Source organism: Sinocyclocheilus grahami, unplaced genomic scaffold, assembly GCF_001515645.1.
Source record: "Sinocyclocheilus grahami isolate Dianchi unplaced genomic scaffold, SAMN03320097.WGS_v1.1 scaffold1775.1, whole genome shotgun sequence".
In the NCBI taxonomy this organism is placed as follows: domain Eukaryota; kingdom Metazoa; phylum Chordata; class Actinopteri; order Cypriniformes; family Cyprinidae; genus Sinocyclocheilus; species Sinocyclocheilus grahami.
This window is the reverse complement of record NW_015506954.1, coordinates 39,870-65,425: the sequence shown is the minus strand read 5'-3', so window position 1 is coordinate 65,425 and position 25,556 is coordinate 39,870. Positions and strand designations below refer to the sequence as shown.

The 25,556-nt window shown below is 44.1% G+C and overlaps 1 long non-coding RNA gene across 1 annotated transcript; it reads left to right on the top strand.

The window, feature by feature from the left end:
- The first annotated feature begins 1,309 nt into the window (after positions 1 to 1,309).
- LOC107572569 (uncharacterized) lies at positions 1,310 to 1,581 on the top strand. The gene is made up of 2 exons (XR_001607369.1): positions 1,310 to 1,457; positions 1,524 to 1,581. It is a non-coding gene; the product is annotated as an uncharacterized lncRNA (long non-coding RNA).
- The last annotated feature ends 23,975 nt before the right edge of the window (positions 1,582 to 25,556 follow it).

Here is a 25,556-nt window from a genome sequence, read left to right as displayed (position 1 = left end):
CACTTTAGAATTAATTTTCATTACATTGTAATTCTGCACTGAATTTTTATTTATTTTTTAGCTGCTTGCTCAAATTACTTCATTAAAATTAGTTAAAGCAACAAAATTCCTATACATAAATTCACATGTAGTAGTCTACAATTACGTTTTAATCTACATAATTGACTATAAGGTAAACTTCGTTTTAGAGGAACTGGATGATAATTACCAATAGCCAATATCGTATTTTTATCAGTTGGTTTTCGAAATACTGTTGTATGTAATGACTTTTCAATCTTAGTTACTTTCACATCCAAATAAATGATCGAATCACGGCTCTTTTCCAGTGTGAATTTAATTGATTGATATATTTTCGAATTAATGAATGACACAAATAGATCAAGGCTAATTCTCATTCAGAACCTGACCTTGTCATCAAACAATCATCAATATATGGCATCCAAACCTTAATATATCAATAAGACGGATTGTTATTATAGATATGATCCTGTTCAAATTTACCCATGAATAAATTGGCATAATTTAATGGTATTGGAGTATGAACTTGTAGATAAATCTTTCTCAAATAAATATTAAAAAACATAAAAATGAACATACTCACCTTGGTCGCCCTCCAGTCCTACACACAGATATTCGAATTGCTGGTGTGAATTGGGGGTGGAGGATTATTTCCAATTGCAATAACATTTCTGAGAGGCTGTCATGTTACTCCGATAGCATGGACGTAATTTGATTATCCTATATGCAAAGAGAATACGTTAAACTGATACTATAATTTTTTCATGATTAAGTTAGTCATGTCTACAACTAATAATTAGGCTACCTGAGAGTGTCTCAAATGGTCCAACATCCTAGACAGAATACGAGAATGTTCCTCCAATAGCCTATTACAATGCTCCATGCTCTTAAAATTTCTTGATAGCATAGTTTCTTCATAAAATGTCACACAAGCGTTTAGGTCGGGGAAATATCTTTGTACATCGTTGCACTGACATCTAATGTAGTGCAACAAAATTATACAATGTAATATTAAATTTCCCTTAAACATCGTGGAAATTGCAGGATAATAGCGTTGCGTTTTACACCACAGAACTTCTCACAGAATAACTCACTCGCTCTCTCTCGCACATTCACTTCACTTTTGTCCAGTCCGGCGCCTCATATGATGCGTGTTGGTTAGAGTGCATCAATTAAAGCAGTGCATTAATATAGAACGGTGATTAAACTGATTTGAATCTCCCTGTGCATTGAACTGTTTTACTGCATACCTGCCAGCCAATCATAATCCAGACAGACAGACCATGTGTAACAGGGTCAAAAAGGTGTTTCCACTTGCTACACTCATTTTCATGTATGGTCCCTTTAATTGCACTCTACCTGCACACTCCACCCAGATAATGAACTAGTTCCGGTAGGGTCATTTAGATTCGCGCCAGCCGAGAGGGTGACTGGCTGCGGTGAGTGAGTGCTCCGTGATAAAAGTATATTGTATGGTAACATCAAGTTTGTTCACCTTATTATAGAGCATGCACGAGGGTGATTTGCGAATCTGATCACCGCTGTTTAATATGTTGTCAACAGGTACATATTTCTCAATTGTGTTGTTGTATAACTGTTTATATAAATGTTAGTAATTTAGATTTGCGCCAGCCGAGAGGGTGACTGGCTGCCACCATGCACAAGGGTGATTTGCGAATCTGATCACTGCTGTTTAATATGTTGTCAACAGAATAAAAAGTCTGTCTTCAAGCGCGAATTGGTATCCATCCTGAGTTTTACACAACACAACGCAGAGACAACCCCCGTTACAATGGTGCCATGACCGTGACTCTGGAAGCAGCGTGCTGAAATGACTGATCGGAGATTTTTTTTTATTTTTATTTTTTACCTATCAGAGATTTCCAGAGGAGTTCGTGCTGTGGGTGACGAGAGAGTTTTTGCGTCGGAGCTGTTTGGCGCAATACCGCTTTTGTCCACAAGGAGGAGTAAAGGAACACGTTTCACCGTTGAGAGAGGAGCAAAGTTCTGGTATTGTGGTATCCATTTGAAAGCATTATTGACTTATTTTACAACAATAGCCATTGAAGATTGAACTTTGAAGTAATTTTTTTTTGTGAAAAAAACCCCTTTTTTTTAAGGGTTATTGATAAGTATTATTGTGGAGAAGACTGAAATCTGAACTAATACAGTTTTACAGAACTTTGGACTGAGAACATTTTGAGAACTGAAGATTTTTTTGTTTTTATTTTTTATTTTTTTCCTCCTGAGTTTCTTATCAATAAAAGGAGTGTATATATTTTTTCATTTGGATAATCTTTTTTTGTTCAACATTGGTATTGTCAATATAAAATATGGAGTTAGAGAACAGTTTTGGTAGAGGTAGAGGTCTCTTCATGTTTTCTCCTATGCCATCAGTTGGGAGAGGCAGACTTGATTATACTCCTGTCACATCGACTCCAATGTCTGCCTTAGAGGCTGTTCAAGATGTAAATGATTATTCAAGTCCTCGACCACCTCAGTTTAGTGAAGGAGGACTGAAACAACCAAGTCTGAGGGGGGATGAGTCGATGGAATTAATCATGGGAATGGTAGAACGAATGGGACGCTCTATGGGGGAGAGCATTGCTTCCTGTTTAGAGTCTAAAATGTGTAGTTCAAGTAATGCGGACTCATCTGTCTTGAACAGAGTTCTAAAATCTGAAATCAAAGAACCTGTTTGTTTTAGGGGTGATCGGGCTGATCCATACACAATACATGAGTGGGAAGCCATAGTGCTGTCATATTTGCGCAAAATAGGGATGCCAGTCGAAGAACAAGCTAATGAAGTCATGAGTAGACTTATGGGGCGGGCACGGGAAGTTGTGAGGGTGGGCTTGCGCAGTAACCCCTCTATTGATTTGTCCAAAAGTCCAAGTCCTATTTTTGATTTGCTGAAACAACACTTCAGTGACACAGCTTTTTCTAGCATGCCATTAGCTGATTTTTATAGCACACTCCCATGCACTGGTGAGGACCCCTTTGATTATTGGCTGTGGCTAAATAGAGCCATAGACATGGCCGAGGACTGCTTAAAGAGACAAAATAAGAAGACTGATGATCTGTCCCATGAGCTCACTGTAATGTTTATCAGACATTGTCCAGATCTTGAGCTTTCACTCATTTTTAAGTGCAGATCGTTGGAGCAGTGGACAGCAGCTGATGTACATGCACGATTGGAAGAGTATGGTAGAGAGAAACGATATAGCTCTGTGTCTAGAGTGCCCCCAGCCGTTACTCTTCTGAAACAGGAAGTTGCTGTTCAGCCTACTGAAACAAAGGTTCAGTCAACTGTTACACCTGAGTATGTTCTATACCAAACTCCAACTAAAGAGCCTGTTGAACCCATGGAACAAATCTTAGCGATGTTGGAACGTGTCTTGGACCAAGGGCAATCAAGAAATCAGGCTGGTACAGAGCATCGTGCGTTTAAGTCACAGAGAAGCAGAGGGAAGCCTACTCTACCATGTGAGGTGTGTGGAGATATTAGCCCCACCACCCATTTTCACTGCAGAGCAAATCATCTGTGTTTTCTTTGTTACAAAGCAGGACATTCACGTGTAGAGTGTCCTAAAGCCAAAGCCTGCACAGCTGCCGTTAGGATGCCCGAGTTGGATGCTCTTCCACGTACGGAAAACGAATAGGCCTGCATGTGGAGGGGGTGAGTGTAAGGCCAAATGATGATCCCCCATCATTGTTGGATTGTGATCTGGAATCTGTATATATGTGTATGTGAAGAGTATATTTCCGAATGTACAGTTGTCTTGCAAAATACACAAAAACTTGAGGCATATGAGGATCTTTTCTACACTTCAGTGATTATTGGTGGAAAAGTTGAGGCAAAATCAATGCTCGACAGTGGGTCAATGGCTTGCACCATGAGCTCCAAGATCTTACCACAACTGCTGAGTACTGGTGTGCTGTCAAACCTTTCATTTGCCCCAACAGATGTTGTTTTAGTCGGATGTGGAGGCACCAGAACAAACCCTTTAGGAGTGTGTGAGCTGGACATGGACGTGTACGGCTGTCACGTCACTGTTCCGACTTTGGTAGTCGATGGCCAGAGTGATGATCTAATTCTTGGTAGTAACCTTTTGAAACATTTGATTCATCAGTTAAGAAGCTCTGCAGAGTTACTAATACGTGTGTCTGATTGTGAGTATGATAACACTGAACAAAACAAGTTACTTGACCTGCTAGCCAATGTGGAGAAGTGGAGAAATGGTACTGTCCTTGATTTAGTGGGAACAGTAAAAATCAAAAAGGCAGTGTCACTCAAGCCCATGACTGAAAACTTAGTTTGGGGCAGACTGCAAAGCACTCAAGAAATCTCAGCTGGCAGTGCTGTCATTTTGGAGCCCAGTAGAGTAAAATCAAGGCCAAGGTCAGTGCTGGTTGGAAAAACAGTAGCTTTGATACGTAAGGATGGATGGGTCCCGCTCAAAGTGATAAATCCTTCTGAGAAAGCAGTGACTTTAAAAAGAAATTCCTTTTCCTTGCATGGCCTTGCAGGATTTTGACAGCTCTGAATTTCCTGATGGTTGCTCATTTGATCTAGAACAAAAAGTTCAGAGAACAGCTGATGTTTTAACTGACAGACAGGATGAGATGAGTGTGTCAGATGCTCTAAGCTTACCTGTCAAATCTGGACTGGACGACTCGGCTGGACTGCTTAAAGAGACAAAATAAGAAGACTGATGATCTGTCCCATGAGCTCACTGTAATGTTTATCAGACATTGTCCAGATCTTGAGCTTTCACTAATTTTTAAGTGCAGATCGTTGGAGCAGTGGACAGCAGCTGATGTACATGCACGTTTGGAAGAGTATGGTAGAGAGAAACGATGTAGCTCTGTGTCTAGAGTGCCCCCAGCTGTTACTCTTCTGAAACAGGAAGTTGCTGTTCAGCCTACTGAAACAAAGGTTGAGTCAACTGTTACACCTGAGTCTGTTCTATACTAAACTCCAACTAAAGAGCCTGTTGAACCCATGGAACGAATCTTAGCGATGTTGGAACGTGTCTTGGACCAAGGGCAATCAAGAAATCAGGCTGGTACAGAGCATCGTGCATTTAAGTCACAGAGAAGCAGAGGGAAGCCTACTCTACCATGTGAGGTGTGTGGAGATATTAGCCACACCACCCATTTTCACTGCAGAGCAAATCATCTGTGTTTTCTTTGTTACAAAGCAGGACATTCACGTGTAGAGTGTCCTAAAGCCAAAGCCTGCACAGCTGCCGTTAGGATGCCCGAGTTGGATGCTCTTCCACGTACGGAAAACGAATAGGCCTGCATGTGGAGGGGGGGAGTGTAAGGCCAAATGATGATCCCCCATCATTGTTGGATTGTGATCTGGAATCTGTATATATGTGTATGTGAAGAGTATATTTCCGAATGTACAGTTGTCTTGCAAAATACACAAAAACTTGAGGCATATGAGGATCTTTTCTACACTTCAGTGATTATTGGTGGAAAAGTTGAGGCAAAAGCAATGCTCGACAGTGGGTCCATGGCTTGCACCATGAGCTCCAAGATCTTACCACAACTGCTGAGTACTGGTGTGCTGTCAAACCTTTCATTTGCCCCAACAGATGTTGTTTTAGTCGGATGTGGAGGCACCAGAACAAACCCTTTAGGAGTGTGTGAGCTGGACATGGACGTGTACGGCTGTCACGTCACTGTTCCGACTTTGGTAGTCGATGGCCATAGTGATGATCTAATTCTTGGTAGTAACCTCTTGAAACATTTGATTCATCAGTTAAGAAGCTCTGCAGAGTTACTAATACGTGTGTCTGATTGTGAGTATGATAACACTGAACAAAACAAGTTACTTGACCTGCTAGCCAATGTGGAGAAGTGGAGAAATGGTACTGTCCCTGATTTAGTGGGAACAGTAAAAATCAAAAAGGCAGTGTCACTCAAGCCCATGACTGAAAACTTAGTTTGGGGCAGACTGCAAAGCACTCAAGAAATCTCAGCTGGCAGTGCTGTCATTTTGGAGCCCAGTAGAGTAAAATCAAGGCCAAGGTCAGTGCTGGTTGGAAAAACAGTAGCTTTGATATGTAAGGGTGGATGGGTCCCACTCAAAGTGATAAATCCTTCTGAGAAAGCAGTGACTTTAAAAAGAAATTCTACGCTTGCTGATGCTTTTCCTTGCATGGCCTTGCAGGATTTTGACAGCTCTGAATTTCCTGATGGTTGCTCATTTGATCTAGAACAAAAAGTTCAGAGAACAGCTGATGTTTTAACTGACAGACAGGATGAGATGAGTGTGTCAGATGCTCTAAGCTTACCTGTCAAATCTGGGAGTGTAAGGCCAAATGATGATCCCCCATCATTGTTGGATTGTGATCTGGAATCTGTATATATAAGTGTATGTGAAGAGTATAGTTCCGAATGTACAGTTGTCTTGCAAAATACACAAAAACTTGAGGCATATGAGGATCTTTTCTACACTTCAGTGATTATTGGTGGAAAAGTTGAGGCAAAAGCAATGCTCGACAGTGGGTCCATGGCTTGCACCATGAGCTCCAAGATCTTACCACAACTGCTGAGTACTGGTGTGCTGTCAAACCTTTCATTTGCCCCAACAGATGTTGTTTTAGTCGGATGTGGAGGCACCAGAACAAACCCTTTAGGAGTGTGTGAGCTGGACATGGACGTGTACGGCTGTCACGTCACTGTTCTGACTTTGGTAGTCGATGGCCAGAGTGATGATCTAATTCTTGGTAGTAACCTTTTGAAACATTTGATTCATCAGTTAAGAAGCTCTGCAGAGTTACTAATACATGTGTCTGACTGTGAGTACGATAACACTGAACAAAACAAGTTACTTGACCTGCTAGCCAATGTGGAGAAGTGGAGAAATGGTACTGTCCTTGATTTAGTGGGAACAGTAAAAGTACTGGTGTGCTGTCAAACCTTTCATTTGCCCCAACAGATGTTGTTTTAGTCGGATGTGGAGGCACCAGAACAAACCCTTTAGGAGTGTGTGAGCTGGACATGGACGTGTACGGCTGTCACGTCACTGTTCCGACTTTGGTAGTCGATGGCCAGAGTGATGATCTAATTCTTGGTAGTAACCTTTTGAAACATTTGATTCATCAGTTAAGAAGCTCTGCAGAGTTACTAATACGTGTGTCTGATTGTGAGTATGATAACACTGAACAAAACAAGTTACTTGACCTGCTAGCCAATGTGGAGAAGTGGAGAAATGGTACTGTCCCTGATTTAGTGGGAACAGTAAAAATCAAAAAGGCAGTGTCACTCGAGCCCATGACTGAAAACTTAGTTTGGGGCAGATTGCAAAGCACGCAAGAAATCTCAGCTGGCAGTGCTGTCATTTTAGAGCCCAGTAGAGTAAAATCAAGGCCAAGGTCAGTGCTGGTTGGAAAAACGGTAGCTTTGATACGTAAGGATGGATGGGTCCCGCTCAAAGTGATAAATCCTTCTGAGAAAGCAGTGACTTTGAAAAGAAATTCTACGCTTGCTGATGCTTTTCCTTGCATGGCCTTGCAGGATTTTGACAGCTCTGAATTTCCTGATGGTTGCTCATTTGATCTAGAACAAAAAGTTCAGAGAACAGCTGATGTTTTAACTGACAGACAGGATGAGATGAGTGTATCAGATGCTCTAAGCTTACCTGTCATTTCTGGACCGAATGACTCTGCTGATGGCACGGCAGTCTTACGTGACTTGGGCTTAGCTGACTTGGATGTGGAGTCTTGCGATGTGTCAGCAGACTGCAAAGCAAAACTTGTTCAGCTTATCTCTCAGTACCATTCTATCTTTTCCAGACACAAGTTGGACTGTGGAAAAGCAACAGGCTTTGTTCATCGCATTCGCCTGAGTGACGACAAACCCTTTCGGTTGCCGTATCGACGCCTTGCTCCAAATCAATATGACAAATTTCGGCAAGCTTTGAATGAGATGGAAGAACGTGAGATCATACGGAAATCTAGTAGCGAGTTTGCATTACCTCTTGTCCTAGTCTGGAAGAAGTCAGGAGATTTGAGAATATGCACAGACTTTCGTTGGATTAATGCTCGCACATTCAAAGACGCGCATCCTCTTCCCCATCAAGCGGACGCTCTTGCTGCGTTGGGTGGAAATGCTTATTTTTCAACTATGGACCTCACATCTGGCTACTATAATGTAGAAGTTCATGAAGATGACCGGAAATACACAGCGTTTACATCACCTTTTGGGTTATACGAATATAATCGTTTACCGCAGGGGCTGTGTAACAGTCTGGCCACTTTCATGCGGATGATGTTGACTATATTCGGGGATCAGAATTTCAACAGTCTATTATGTTATCTGGATGACGTCCTGGTATTTGCACCCACCGAAGAGCTTGCGTTAGAGTGTCTGGAAATTGTGTTTAACCCTCTGCAAGCTTGCTCCGAAGAAATGTCATCTCTTGCAGAGTTCTGTAAAATTTTTAGGTCACTTCATCAGTGCGGACGGTATTGCTACCGATCCTGAAAAAGTCCACACCATAGCTTCGGTCAATGAAGATGATCTTATGGTTGAAGGTACTAATGTCCCCTGCCGGCAGAAATTATGATCTTTTCTGGGTATGGTAGTGTTTTACCAGCAGTTCATTGAAGAGTGTTCGGCTATTGCCAAACCATTGTTCAATCTTACAACTGGAACAAAGGCTGCACGTGGAAAACGGAAGCATCTAATGTATCAGAGAGAGTTGACGTCTTCAGATTGGACTGAGGAGCGTAGGCAAGCGTTTGTACAACTGAAGAAAGCCTTGCTTGAAAAAGTCGTGTTGTCCCATCCAAATTTTGAAGAGCCATTCTTGCTTTCAGTGGATGCGTCAAGTAATGGACTCGGGGCAGTATTGTCCCAGCTTCCTGCTGGTGGAACGGTAGCTAGGCCGGTCGCTTTCGCAAGCAAGTCACTTACCTATGCTCAGTCACGATACCCTGCGCACAGATTGGAGTTTTTCGCCATGAAATGGGCTATCTGTGACAAATTTCATCATTGGCTCAGGGGTCAGAAATTTACTGTCTGGACAGACAACAATCCATTAAGGTATATTCTGTCCAAAGCTAAATTGGATGCATGCGAACAGATGGGTTGTTAAACTAGCACCATACCAGTTTGATATTAAGTACATTCCTGGTCCAAAAAATTTAGTTGCTGATGCCCTGAGCCGAGAGCCCTTTGTGCACCCTAGTGTACTCCATCGTCTGACGAGAGTTCCTTATGATAAATTGCTGGCAGAGGCTGAAGCTGTAAAAACAGACCATATCCAAGATGTCTTTCGCTGGTCTACTCACCCCTTCGACAGTACTCCTGATACTGGAGGAGTGGCCGTTGCCTGCCATACAGTTAAAGTCTCCTTACCTGGCACAATGTCAAAGCAGGAAGTGGAATCTGTTCTGCACTCTTGTAGGCATAGTGATGAAAACATCAAGTCACATGCCTTCTTGCTGCCTCACCTTCCGCAAGCAATAATGCCATCGGAATCACCAGACTTTGATGTGCTGTCCCATAAACATCTAATTAAGGAACAACAGGAAGATAATATCTTGAGCAGGGTGATTTGCTTTGTCGAAAGAGGACGGAGACCAAATAGGAGGGAGCGAATGAATGAGCCAACAGCTGTATTGAAACTTATGAAACACTGGGGAAAACTACTTATGAAGAATGGTGTGTTGTACAGGGTTTCAAAGAATAATGTCACCAAAAGGAAAACCAACCTGTATGTCGTGCCTGATGCAGTGAAAACCATAGTGTTGAAAGGTGTTCATGACCAAGCAGGACATCAAGGTCAGCAGCGGACCCTGTATCTTGCTCGGCAAAGGTTCTTTTGGTATGGCCTGGAGAAGAATGTGAAAGAGCACGTGAAGTGCTGTCGTCGATGTGTGATCAGCAAGACACCAGAACCGGAGGGTCGTGCCCCGTTGGAGAACATAATTACGACAGAGCCCCTTGAACTCGTCTGCATAGACTTTTGGTCAGCGAAGGACTCTGCCAACCGGTCCCTGGATGTTCTTGTTGTACCAGATCACTTCACAAAAATGGCTAATGCTTTCTTGTGTCCAAATCAGTCTGCCAAAGCAGTGGCGCATCAGCTGTGGCATAACTACTTTTGTGTTTATGGCTTCCCAGGGTGTATCCATTCTGATAGAGGAGCCAACTTTGAGAGTGCCCTGATCGCTGAGCTGTTGAATGTCGCTGGAGTCCAAAAGTCGAGAACAACGCCCTATCATCCGATGGGTAACGGAGCATGTGAGAGGATGAACAGGACGCAGGGCAATATGATACGTGCTCTACTGGCAAAGACCAAGAACAAATGGCCGCAAGTACTCAAAACTCTAACTTTTGCTTATAATTGCACCATCCACGAAACCACGGGGTATGCGCCTTTCCTGTTGATGTTTGGGAGGATTCCGCGGCTGCCCATTGACCTTATATTTGAAACTGTTCTGGACAGTCCGGATGTTGTGAACTATGACAATTACATCCAGGCTCTTCGGAGAGATATGAGGGAGGCAATGCGCATCGCACAGGCATCTGCTACGAAACAGCTTAAGAGACATGCTGACTTGTACAATAGGAGAGTCAAGGGAGGACCAATTGATGTTGGTGATCGAGTTTTGCTTGCCAACAAGGGAGTATGTTGGAAACGGAAGCTTGCTGACATTTAGGAGGATACAGTGTACATTGTTGTTGGATTTAATGCAGACAGTCATACCTACAGAATTCAGCACAGTCGTACTGGTATTGTGAAGACCGTACATCGTAACCTAATAATGCCAGTAAACTTTCTTCCACTTCCTGATGACGACTTGGTAGGTGATACGACCGAAAACCAACTGAGTGACTCTGAGAGTGTTGATTCTGTGGTTGCTGATGTGTCAGAAGATACTTCTAATTACAGGACACAAGAGTGGGTAGCACAGCTACCTTCTGATGGCACAAATGATGCAGACATGGATGATGTGGAGGAAGCTACAGATGTTCTTGAGACTATACAAGCCTTGGATACGGCTCAGTCTAATGAATTGGAGTATGATGTGATTGACAGCTCTGATATAACCCAGCTGAGAACTGAGGGTTATGATGATGTTGAGGGTATGGACAGGAGTGTACCTGAATCCATTGCAGAGCAAGTTGAATTATTTGCTCCTGTTTCCTTGAGTGCTGCGATGCCTAATGGTGGTCGCCTTTTAGAAGCTAATTCAGTGTCTAATATAAGTGTTGATAACTTTCCTGCTAAACGTTCACTAAGTCGTGTGAGATCCAGAGCTGGTAGACTGTTTAAACCAGTTACGAGATTGATTGAGATAATGAACCAGCAAAAAGTTCTGGGATAAACATGATTTATGTTGCTTGAGTTTTATATGGTATCTCATATTTTTATTTCTTTTTTTCTCTATGGTATACATTTTGCTCTATTGGTTAATGCAAATTATAATGTAATTGTTTATAGTGGTGTGTTTTGGGTATTGATTTAAAAACGGAAGTGAAGTCTCTCTACTGAGTAACTTGTGTGTCCAAATGTAGGAATTGTCATTGTTTTGCTAACATGTAATGGGCATGTTTGTCTAAGAGTGTCTAGGGGATTGGCCACCCTTTTTCTACTTTAATTCCTGTGGGGAATAGTGTCTACACTGAATTGAACTGACAATTTCATAAAGTTTTGAACACTTTATACAATTTTTTTTTCCTTCTCTCTTCCTATTACTGTATATGGTTCTTGAGGTTATGTACCTGATGTTATATTGTGGTCAGTGTTTTCACTCTTGTCATTGTTCTAGTACTAATTTTTGTGTGTGTATGTGTTTCCGGAAGCAAGTGGAAATCAGCAGGGGGGAGTGTAACAGGGTCAAAAAGGTGTTTCCACTTGCTACACTCATTTTCATGTATAGTCCCTTTAATTGCACTCTACCTGCACACTCCACCCAGATAATGAACTAGTTCCAGTAGGGTCATTTAGATTCGTGCCAGCCGAGTTTAGAGTTTCACCAATAGAGTTTTACACAACGCAGAGACAACCCTATGGAACGATATTCCGGACAATTTTCAAATATATATATAAGAAAAACATCACCAGCTGCTAAATTCAAATCTGTGTTCGCTGGCTGACACACGTTTTTAAAGCGCTGCGCATTATAACCAATCACACACGATTATGTTGAGCTTATGAACGCAAGGACCAATCAGAGGCGTTCAGATGAGTCAACGCTGAAACACGCCGTTTCATCACCGCGCGCGCTGGTTGATTGTTGTTTCTGATGAATTAGCCAGATAATTCAAAGTGAAGATGTACGAATGTAAGTAAGATATTCATTTCACAGTGTAAACATCTTTAGAGATTATTATGGGAGTTTTTGTGAGTGCTTGAACTCGCTGGACTAAAGTGAAAATGTTCTTTGATAATGTAAACGTTCTTTGCTCTCTTTTTGTACAATGAAAGTGTTTTAGGCTAATTAGTAACTTACAATGTTTTTTTATTAAATTCACATTAAAAATATTAAAAATTTGTATTAAAAATATTTTATGGTGTGGCACTATATCTGGTACTTAAGTAAAAAGACGGATTTTTATGCAAAGTTAATATATTACACTATTAGGCTACTTTACTAGAGAACTAACAATCTATAAAAGGTACAAAATGCATTTACTTGCACATATTTGAAAATCAAGATATTTCATGATATATTTTGGGATTATTTTGAATAAAAATAAAAAATTCATAAAACCCCTGCTGAAAAAAACTTTAGACACCATTAGAAAATTTGTAATGGTTTTACTGGTTATAATGGGACTTGTATTGGTTTTAAGGAAAACTGTAATGGACCCTGTTGGTCTCTACTTGTAATTGGTTGCCTTGTATTGGTGGCTTGTTAAAACCAATAAATCCTAATGGAATATGTCCCAAAACACACTACAGAAAACCATTTTTAATGGTTAAAAGTTGACGGTTTGTAATGTTTCTAATGTTATTTGTTGTGGAAACCATAAACATTTTCTGTGATGGTTTTATTGTTTTTTTTTCAGTAGGGTCAGTTTGTGGCTGCTGTGTGTCACATGACAAGCATGGTCGCACAGGTGCTCCTAAATATTATTTCATAGTCTCACGCAGTAGTTTTCAGTCGCAAATGCGACTGAAATGGTCGCACTGTAGAGCCCTGCTGATTACCCCTTGGCAACTGCTAGTCGGTGCCATCCACCGGAATCCCAGGAAGAAGGGGACCGGCACAGTGTCCAGATGGGACCTTATCCTAGAGGACTACAGGTAGATTAGGCGGTGCATTCTGGTCAATGCAACTGTGATGCAGCAGACCATCCTGCAGCTGGTGGACCTGAGCCATACCACCTTGGTTCAGTGGCACAGTAAGATGGTGAAAATGCAGGACAATGCAGTAGTGATGCAGGGGCTGTAACTGCCTAGCCGCTTGTCTTCTTTCCACTTGTCACAATCACTGTTTTACTCACTTGCGGGTCAGGATCAGCCGGAACATTTTCTGGAGAGGCAGGGCAAGCCGGTCCCAGGCAGACAGTTAAACAAACATACAGTGCACCTGAGTGTCTCTGTCACCATCAGATAATATCTGTCGATGTCCAGGACCTTCCGAGCTCTCGTGGACACAGTAGCCTGTCAGGTTCTTGCCACAAGCTGGACAGAAAACCCTCAACTTTCACAGGTGGTAGGGCATCCACACCATCAACAGATGGGTGAAGAACCGGTCAAGTGTTGTTGTCTGGGGTGGGTTTCCTCACAGAGGCATAGATGTAGTCCTCACAGAGGAAGGGGGAAAGGGGCTAGGAAGAGAAGGAGAGGATGCAGAGGGTGGAGGAGAGGGGCTGGGGGTCCTCCGATCCACTAAGTTGGGTTTTAGAGAAGTCGACTTGGACCCACCAAGCGTGACTTGGTGAACTAAAAAGAGAAACAAAGTTAATTGCATGATGGAAGTTACATACAGCATTTTCATTTCATCATTTTATTTTACTTTGAGCGTAAATCTGTTGTGCTCCTATCAAACAAATACAAAATGATTCTAAGTAGGCATTAAAGAAAATATTCACCATAGACAAACTACAGAAATGAGTGTGGGGCAGATGCAGCAGTTTCACCAGGAGCCGTGTCTGAAGCAACAGGACACTTAGTGGCAGTGGCAGGCTGCTAAAACAGTCACCAAAGGGCATAATATATAGTGAAGCAGCATTTTAACAGACATGTGATGCTACATTAAATGTCATTTTCAAATTGATTACCTTATTGGTGTGGAATCAACAATTGCAGGCCAAGGAGCCTCCAAAGAGGGTGGTCTGTTCACGTGCCTGCATGGGGCATTTCTCAATCTGAAAACATAAGAATCATTGTTTATTTATATTGTTTGCACCATTGTCAGGTGACCTGCATACTACATACAGTACTATATAATGAGAGGTAACTTTGCTTTACCTTCTGGTAGAGGTCATATCACTGCTCTCAACCTGGCCATCCACTCGCCATCTCCCATGACCTTGTGGCTCTTTAGCTTAGTGCTCATCTACACATAACATGGAAAAACATGGATTTCATGCAAAATTCTTCTTTAAAATAAATAAATGAATGTACGTAATGTTAGGTTATCATTAGTGATTGTTAAAAAGAGACACTCAAATATATGACCAATTAAGGGTGGGCGATATGACCAAAATATGATTTCAGGATTTCAGAAATTTCACAATATTTTTCAAAATTATTTCACAATAACAATATATATCTCAGTATAGTTATTTTTGTTATTTTATTTTTATTAAAATTAGAAAAAAATAAGTAAATTACAAACAATAGGACAAATACAGTAGAACAAAGATTAAATACGTTTTTCAGTTTATCATGTAATAACTAAGCAAATACTACAGAAATTGCATAAAGTTTAAAATTAAAACACTGCATAGTCTTCACTGTCTCAGATATGAACTGTTTCTTTTTAAACATACAAAAGTGACTCGGCAGTGAGTGTTTTTACCTTTGTTTTGTTGTATAATTAACATTAATGACAGACACCAGCGAGTTAATTGGCATTGAATGCACGGACTCAGAGCCGATCCTCCCTATACGCAAAGTATGCAAGCTGCATAGGTCCCCTGAAACACCAGGAGGCCCCTTTGCTCTCAAAGATGATTAAATTTTTGTTTCGTTTCTGAATTTGGTCAGCGGTTATGAAAACATGAATGTTAATTTCTTTTAAAAGAAATGGGCTGTCGCCCTTTCTACGTAAAAATCAGTCAAATCATGTAATGTGAATGTTGTACAGTCTCTTGCTCAAGACCAAAAAAAAAAAAAAAAAAAGAGTTAAAAACATTTGGTTTCTCAACACACCGTTTCTCAAGCGCTTTCCGTGAGCGTGATTCGAGACGGAGTGAACCCGGACAAAGGCGTTTCATTCATTCATAACTCGTGAATGAGGCCTATTACTGATACATACAGAAAAATAAATGATAAAGCTAAATCTCTAACGACAGACCTGTTATATCATCATCAAGATCGTCAAGATATATGCCGTCATATCGCCCAGCACAACAATCAATGAAGTACTCGTGTTTTTTTGTTTTGACACGTGAGGCTAAGCGCCGCATGGAGCTGGAAACTTCAGATGAGCCTTTAAAATATTGACAACGAAACGGCATGTATACAGTACACTACATTATATGTATACATATGATTATAAAGTTGTTGACTAGATGTTGCATTGGTGGAGGACAGCAGTAGGTCAAGGCTGAGAGGACACGAACATTAGAAGCATCTCAAGCATTAGACCAATGTGACAAAAACATACGCAAGTCCTACACAAATGTTTAATGTCATGATTGTTACCATCTATTTACATTAGTTTATATACAGCTGGTCGCATTTCTGCATTGGTTAGCCAGCAAAATTGCATATTTAAAACTAGTGACGCGAGAAAACTGTTGACAGAAACATATCACAGAGTGGTAATATTTAGTAGATCGTGCTTTCTCTTTTGACTGTTTATTTTCATAAAAAGTTATATTTCTGGATTATAATTACCAATTAATTAGCATTGAATGTTATATTGGCTCGAGAAGATTCTGAAATATTTCCATTTAATATGGTTAGCTGTTTATTATTATTTCATTTTTTTTGGTTTTGTTATTCTGCTGCATCCATCTTTGTGAGCATCACCCAAGCAGTGTTGTTTACTAGATGTAGATACATTTACATTTAGTCATTTAGCAGACTTACAAATGAGGACAATGGAAGCAATCAAAATCAACAAAAGAGCAACGATATACAAGTGCTATAACAAGTCTCAGTTAGCTTAACTCAGTACACATAGCAAGGGTTTTTAAAATAATATAATAAATAAAAAGTAAACAGATAGAATAGAAAAAGAATAGAGCGAGCACTTCGAACGAACGAGATCGGACACTGGAGTGATGTGAGGTGTGTGCTTTTGTATGGGAACTGAGGGTGATTGCTGATCCGTGACAGGTGCATGTGATTAGTACTCAGGTGATGGTGTTAGCTGTGATTGGGAGGTGGTTGAGCCTGGCCGATCTGTGACAGCGAGCTAGTGTTACCCCTTATTTACACTGCACACGTCCGCGGCGCGTTACGGCTCCGAAGAGGTTTTGTTACGTCCTCCACGCGGTGCCAACTCACACCAGAAGCGGATCAGAAGCGCAGCGGTAGGATTCGCGAGACCACGTGATTTGCCTGTCAGATGTTGTTTGGTTGCTCATTGTCCTTGTAAAAAGGATTTGTGATGTCATGTGTTTTTGTATTTCGAGGATGAACCGCTCGTAGTCCATTTCTGGCCTCCTGTCAAAGATATGTGACCGTGAAATACGATCGGGAGTCTGCACAGGGTATTTATTTTGAAATTGACATGATTTTTTGACTTTTATTTTGTATTTGCTGTGCGGTTTGGACGCGGCGTCCGTCAAAAATAGACTAGGCGCCTATCTTTAGCGAAGCTGCGTGGAGAGCCGCTTCTGGGACGCTTTTGAAACGTGCCGCGGCGCGTCTGATGTAAACGCAAGCATTGACTAGAATGACCGCGATCAATTCCGGTAGCCGCGTCGGAGCCGTAACGCGCCGCAGACGTGTGCAGTGTAAATAAGGGGTTAGGCCTATTTCACACATACTCCGTCTGCAGTGCGTATGCGGTGCAGAAGCAGCACGGACTCCTTGTGCATTCACACAGGACACGTTTGCAGTTCGCTCCTGATCTGCGGCTGTATACCACAAACACAACATTTATCCATTATTTTGATTTCAAATCCAAACGTAGTTAGCCTATACTGAAAGTGCTTTTTTTCAGCATTGTGATCCTCTTTTAACACAGTACAGTTAACACAATCTTTCATAGATGTATTCACGTTTAAACTCAATTGATATAAACAGCGTATTAAATGCATTTGGCTTTTAGATGTGTATATTAAGTTGCTCAAGCAAGTGTAAACACATTTGAATACAGCATATAGCATTATTGTGTTAGGTTATCACAAATATTTTAAATCAAAACTTACCACTGACAGAAACTCGGACCGATTGTTTTGGCGCGGATCCGAGTGCGATTGCCGTGTTCACATATGCCCAAACGAACCGAGCTAAGGGGGAAAATGCGCCAGGTTCCGAAACAACAGGCCATGTGTGAAAACACCCTTAAACTACTTCAGTCTGTGTGCACTGAATTGATTTAATACATGAGTTTCACAACTTGAGTTGAATTACTGAAATAAATGAACTTTTCCAAGACATTCTAATTTATTGAGATGCACCTGTATGTTTACAATAAATTATTGTTAAAACTGTCAGGGTTGGGGATGAAGGGATGAGGCAAGGACTCAATGGTGCAGGAGATAAGGGCTTTTTATTCAAATAAAACAAAACAAACAACAAAAACTACCCCGTGGGGGAAAACAGGCTGGCAAGGCTAGGCAAGGCAGGATCTGGACACGACATGACAGGACACATCCAGGGAGATACAATGGCGAACTGGCCCGGGACTGCAAACACAAGGAGAATAAATGGAAAGCAAATGAGGAGGGTAACGAGAGGAACACATGTGGGGCAAATTAACCAATAATCAGGTAACAAGATGGGTGGGATCAAGACAATTGACATGAGAGCACATGGCACACAGGAAACAAATACAAAAGCCATGTGCTCACACAAAACAAAACACGCAGCTAATGAGATAACTCATAAGCCGCATGTTCACACAAGACAAGATAGCACGCAGCCAATGAAAAACCAAGCTGCGTGCTACACAGCACAAAACAAAACAGGACATGAAAGCACGCAGCCAATAAGACGAGCTGCGTGCAACAACAACACAAGACAATGTAAGGATAAAAGAAACTCAAATACTTTGATCTTCTGAGACAGACAATACACACACAGTGCATTAACATACAGACATCTGTCTCCACATCTCACTGAGAGAAAATGCGGGAAAATGTCTCTCACATATGCATTGGTTCCTCCTCATCATCTTCCTTCCCCTCAGGGTCTAGAAGAACCGCTGATTAATGTCGGAATATTACATGGGTAGCTGTAGGGGGCTAAACATTACCCGCAAACCTCTGAATAAGGATTAGAATGGCGAGTTTTGTGATTGTGGAGCCCACGCATAGCGGCCGGCGTGAGGCATCCTAAAAACAACATAGATTCCTAGTGAACGAGAAAAATACAAAGTAAAGAGTTAATTAGAATACTCGAATGTAAGAATAATCAGAGACCGACAAACAACCAATGTGCCTTTCAACCTAAATTCGATGAGATAATAAAATGGAGTCAGATTGAGTTAAACCTAAATTGAATAACTCTGCACGCTGAAAAGACCGAACACGCAAGAGACCTTCATCCGCCACTGGATATCTTCCTTGGGCCAGGTGCGCGGACCTTACAACAACAAGAAAAGCATGCAGCTGAACACAAACCGCGGGCTACACAAAACACAACACACGTGGACAGAAGAGCGCACAGCCGAGTGAACTCGAGACCGCACGCTCACACAACCAGACAGAACATGGAGCGCTAGTGTCCGGACCCCGACACGAAACCGAAACGCAAGACATGAGTGCCGGGATCTGAACACCATGTTCCAACATGAAACAGTACACTGAAAAGACCGAACACGCAAGAGACCTTCATCCGCCACTGGATACCTTCCTTGGGCCAGGTGCGCGGACCTTACAACAACAAGAAAAGCATGCAGCTGAACACAAACCGCGGGCTACACAAAACACAACACACTTGGACAGAAGAGCGCACAGCCGAGTGAACTCGAGACCGCACGCTCACACAACCAGACAGAACATGGAGCGCTAGTGTCCGGACCCCGACACGAAACCGAAACGCAAGACATGAGTGCCGGGATCTGAACACCATGTTCCAACATGAAACAGTACACGCAGACGAGAGAGCACGGCTCAAGCACTCTCGAAGCCGCACACTCACATGAAAACAATGACATGACGGGAGTGTCAGGGCTCTGTCACAAAACCATGAATTACACTAGACTGAAGTGACAGAACCCTGACACTAGCCCCCCTCAAAAGGGACGCCACCTGGCATCCCTAATGAGGAACACCCAAAAACAAGACAGGAACATGACAGCACAAGACCAGAACAAACATAACACAAGATCGATACACAACAGAAAACACAAGACAGGAAAAATCTAAACACAGAGACAAAGAGGGGACGGAGGGAGGGAGGGGAGCCAAGCCAGTGCCAGCAGTACAGCCCAGAAAGTCATTAGAGGGACCAGGGAGGAGCGGGAGGGTTGAGCCAGGGAGGCTCAGGCAGTCCAGGAGTCCTGGCAGGATGCCAGAGTGGAACCGGAGGGACGGACCAGAGAGGCTCCGACAGTAGCCCTGGCAGATGTCCGGGGTGGAGCCGGTGGGACTGACCAGATGGGCTCTAGCGCTGCTGGAGTCCCGGCAGGAGGCCAGGGTGGAGCCGGCAGCTTGACAGGCAGCAAGAGCAGAGCCTGCCTCAAGGGTGGAGCTGGCAGAGAGCGGGGCTTGGGCGGAGCCGGCAGGATGGCGCCGGCAGGGCAAGGAGCTTAGGAGGGGCCGGCAGGGCAAGGAGCTTGGGAGACAAAGAGGGGACGGAGGGAGGGAGGGGAGCCAAGCCAGTGCCAGCAGTACAGCCCAGAAAGTCATTAGAGGGACCAGGGAGGAGCGGGAGGGTTGAGCCAGGGAGGCTCAGGCAGTCCAGGAGTCCTGGCAGGATGCCAGAGTGGAACCGGAGGGACGGACCAGAGAGGCTCCGACAGTAGCCCTGGCAGATGTCCGGGGCGGAGCCGGTGGGACTGACCAGATGGGCTCTAGCGCTGCTGGAGTCCCGGCAGGAGGCCAGGGTGGAGCCGGCAGCTTGACAGGCAGCAAGAGCAGAACCTGCCTCAAGGGTGGAGCTGGCAGAGAGCGGGGCTTGGGCGGAGCCGGCAGGATGGCGCCGGCAGGGGAGCCTTTCTCCTCCTCCATTTCCGAGACCGGGGCACTGTAACGGCTCAGGCAGTCCAGGAGTCCTGGCAGGATGCCAGAGTGGAACCGGAGGGACGGACCAGAGAGGCTCCGACAGTAGCCCTGGCAGATGTCCGGGGTGGAGCCGGTGGGACTGACCAGATGGGCTCTAGCGCTGCTGGAGTCCCGGCAGGAGGCCAGGGTGGAGCCGGCAGCTTGACAGGCAGCAAGAGCAGAGCCTGCCTCAAGGGTGGAGCTGGCAGAGAGCGGGGCTTGGGCGGAGCCGGCAGGATGGCGCCGGCAGGGCAAGGAGCTTAGGAGGGGCCGGCAGGGCAAGGAGCTTGGGAGGGGCCGGCAGGGCAAGGAGCTTGGGAGGGGCCGGCAGGGCAAGGCGCTTGGGAGGGTCTGGGACGGCCTCCAGGCCAGCAGCGGGCTCCTGGATGGCCTCCAGGCCATGTGGGATGGAGGAAGCCTTTCTCCTCCTCCATTTCCGAGACCGGGGCACTGTAACATCGTCGGCCACCTCTGGGGGCGCTGCAGCATCATCAACAACCTCTGGGTACACAGCAGCCTCTTCGGCTGCCACTGCGGGCGCTGCAGCCTCATAAGGAACCGCTGGGGGTGCTGCAGCCTCATCGGTCCCCTCAAGGGGCGCTACAGCCTCTTCAGCCGCCTCTAGGGGTGGTGAGGTGCACTCATTCCTCCTCCTACCCCTCCTCCGTTTACGAGAGTGAGGTGCTGCAGTCTCTTCGACCGCCTCTAGGGGTGCTGAAGCATTGTCGGCTGCCACTAGGGGTGCTGCAGCATCGTCAGCCGCCTCTGGGGGAGCTGCAGCTTCGTCAGCCGCCTCTGGGGGAGCAGCAGCTTCGTCAGCCGCCACAGGAGGCACTGCCGCCCCCTTAGCTGGGGGACGTGCCAAGAACTCCACAAACCCCCCAAATGTCAGGTGGTCCAGCCCCCTCATTCGCCACCAGTTGAGGGGCTCATCAAGGGCACTATTATAAAGGTCCTTGAGGGCCGGATCGTTGAACCCAACCCCTCTGCAGCACCACTGAACTCCAGAGCAAACCTTCTCACATCAGTCCCCCGCTGACGGAGGGAGCTCAGGTCCTTGAACTGGATGATCCGTTGGTAGAGGGGGCTGTGGAGAGTGGAGGGTGGTGGATGACATAAGCCCTTCCTCCGCTGAGTCCTCATACTGGCCAGTTCGTACTGTCAGGGTTGGGGATGAGGCGAGGACTCAATGGTGCAGGAGATAAGGGCTTTTTATTCATATAAAATAAAATAAACAACAAAAACTACCCCGTGGGGGAAAACAGGCTGGCAAGGCTAGTCAAGGCAGGATCTGGACACGACACAACACGACACGACAGGACACATCCAGGGAGATACAATGACGAACCGGCCCGGGACTGCAAACACAAGGAGAATAAATGGAGAGCAAACGAGGAGGGTAACGAGGGAACACATGTGGGGCAAATTAACCAATAATCAGGTAACAAGATGGGTGAGAGCACATGGCACACAGGAAACAAATACAAAAGCCATGTGCTCACACAAAACACGAACACGCAGCTAATGAGATAACTCATAAGCCGCATGTTCACACAAGACAACACAACAAGAAAAGCACGCGTCTGAACACAAACCGCGTGCTACACAAAACACAACACACGTGGACAGAAGAGCGCATGGCAGAGCGAACTCGAGATCGCCTGCTCACACAACCAGACAGAACATGGAGCGCGAGTGTCCGGACCCTGACACGAAACCGAAACTCAAGACATGAGTGCCGGGATCTGAACACCACGCTTCAACATGAAACAGTACACGCAGACAAGAGCGCACGGCTCAAGCACTCTAGAAGCCGCATTCTCACATGAAAACAATGACATGACGGGAGTTTCAGGGCTCTGTCACAAAACCATGAATTACACTAGACCGAAGTGACAGAACCCTGACAAAAACATTTTATTTCTATTTTCCTATACATTTATATGGGAGAAAGGTTGATCACAAGGTTACCGGTTCGAATCCCACTGTTGCCAGAAATTAAAGTGTCAGGACCCCGGGCTGATCAGCCTGGCTTTGTCTGTCTGTTTGTGTTTATGGTTGTCATGTGCATCTAGCACATGGCTTCTGTTTTGCTTGTTATGTGTTCCTTCATTTGTCATGTCTTGGCCCCGCCCCCTCGTTTCATTTTATTAGTCAATTTGTCTCACCTGCCACTGCTCGTTATCCTGCTTATTGATTGCTCTACTTATTCCTCTTATGTGTGTGTTGTACTTTGTCAGATTGTTGTTTGCTCTTGAGCTCTCAGCAGCTTCATCTGTCTGATATGTGCTCCTGGCCTGCCTGGGATACTGAGGCCTGGTTCTGTAGGCTTTGATATCTGGATCTCCCTCCTCTGGCCTCTCAAGCTTATACATCTGCTTGTTCCTGGAGATTTCATCTTGTTACCTCTGCCTGTCCTTACTTCAGCAGCAGTCTGCACCTATGTGGTTTTGCCTCCTAGACTCTCTTGCCATTCCGTGCCAGACAAAGGATTAATTGACCATTTTGAGCTGTTTTTTGCTGAGTTTGCTTTTTCAAATAAACCCATATTTTTCACCTGCATTTGGGTTCTATTTCCGTTACTGCCCCTGACATAAAGTTGTTACTTAATGCTGTAAACCACTGTTTTTCATCAGTAAAAATCACATAAAAGCTGGGGAACAATAGTCTGTTAAGGAGGGGGGGAGAAATGGAAGGAGGAAGAAGAGAAAAAGAAGCGAAAAAAGAGAGAAAAAAGGAAAAGATGAGGAGAAAAGAGAAGAAACGGACGTTTATCCCTTTGTCCTCCAAAATAATGTTTTTGGAAGTGTATGTTATTATTTTTAAAACATTTTTTTTAAATTTTCCTATTCATTTATATGGGCGAAAGGTTGATCACAAGGTTACCGGTTCGAATCCCACTGTTGCCAGAAATTAAAGTTGTTACTTAATGCTGTAAACCACTGTTTTTCATCAGTAAAAATCACATAAATGATGTCCACATTCATTAAATTATTTCTGAAATGACAAATTAACCTTTTATTAATTCTGTATTACTGATTGTTGATATTTTATTCACAGTTCTGAGTTTTTGCACTTTTAGTTTAAATATATCTCTGTTGCAGTTATTTTCTAAAAAATTATAGTAAAAAAAGTCAAAATTTATTTCTGAAAGAACCCTCAAATTTCAAAATGTTAAAAAGTGCCTATAACCTTTGAATGATACTGCAGAAATAGATACTGTATTTTTCAGTCAGTCATAGCCAATTATTCATTAATTCCTTGAATCGTTCACATTTTTATTCTTTTAGTTATGTTGCATATGCAAAAGAACAGAAAACAGAAAAATACACATACATAATATTTTCCATTGTCCATGGCTCTTGTGCATTCATTGCAAGTGCAAAAGAACAGAAAGCACAGACCATTACATGAATAAATCTTTAAAATATTTGTGACTCTTGTGCATTCTTTGCAAGTGCAAAAGAACAGGAATCAAAACTATACACAGAAATAAAACTTTCCAATGTCCATGGCTCTTGTGCATTCTTTAAACATAAATAAAACTCAAGTTCCCATGTCTCTAGTGCAAAGAAAAAAAGAACTATACGCATAAATAAAACTTCAAATCAAAGATCAGTGTTTATTTTTTTTCCATTTCATTTTTTTTTAATTCCTTCATCCACTGCTCCTTTGGTACAGTCTCTACAGAGGGGCAGTATATAATGCCCTTGTATTGGCTATGCCCAGTCTCCGCTGTCCTGAACTGCCTGCATTTTTTGCATGTGTTGTGCTATACTTTGAGAGTCAGTTTTCGAACCGGAGCAGCAGCAGGAGCAGGAAGGGCAGAGGAGAGGCTGGCCCTGAGAGCCTGTGGAGCAGCAACTAGGACAGGCCATGTTAGTCTCTGTGAGGCCATTGGCATCAGCATCACCAGTTGAGCACCTGGGGTGGAGCAGGAAAGAGTTGCCGCTGGGTTTGATTGAGGCTGGCGGTGACAAAACCACTGGGGCTGAAGGTATTTTCCTCTTCCTCTTCGTCTGTGCCTGGCCCACGGTGCTAGTGGGCAGGTGGTATTGGTGAGCTGGGCCTGGTTGGGGAGAGGCTGGCCCTGAGAGCCTGTGGAGCAGCAACTAGGACAGGCCATGTTAGTCTCTGTGAGGCCATTGGCATCAGCATCACCAGTTGAGCACCTGGGGTGGAGCAGGAAAGAGTTGCCGCTGGGTTTGATTGAGGCCTCTCAGTTGGCGGTGACAAAACCACTGGGACTGAAGGTATTTTCCTCTTCCTCTTCGTCTGTGCCTGGCCCACGGTGCTAGTGGGCAGGTGGTATTGGTGAGCTGGGCCTGGTTGGGGGGGCGCAGACGGGGGGCGCACATTGGCAGGGAGTAGAGGGTCAGCCGCCACAGACAAGCGGCTAGGCAGTTGCAGCCCTTGCATCAATACTGCACTGTCCTTTTCACTGTCCTGTTGTGCCACTGAACCAGTGTGGTGTGGCTCACATCCACCAGCTGCAGGATGGTCTGCTGCATAACAGCAGGATTGGCCAGAATGCGCTGCCTGATTTTCTTGTAGTCCTCCAAGATAAGGTCCCACCTGGACACTGTGCCTGTCCCCTTCTTTTTGGGACTCTTATGGATGGCGCAGAGCCTGACAAAAATTGTCTCTATTAGGCGACAACAATCTGGCCACTGGGCAAGTGGGGCAGTGGTGGTGAGTGCATGCCTCTTCACACTCTCCACCCCCGGAGTGAACTCCTGCCTCTTCTTGGGGGACCTGAACATCCCTGTGTCCAGCCTGCTCTGGTGTCTGGCAGCAAACACCACCCTCTGCTTATCATAGTCCAGCAGGTTCTGCCAAAGAGCAACTATATTGCTCACCTAAGCAGAGAGAACATATAATACATGGCAAATGAGAAAACAAAACATGTGCAAGTGTTAACATATAACAGGTCAAGGAGGGAAAGTAGAGAAACTTGAATGTTCCTAACCTGCTGGTTGGTGAGGGCCAGAGAGGGCTGATTCCTAAGC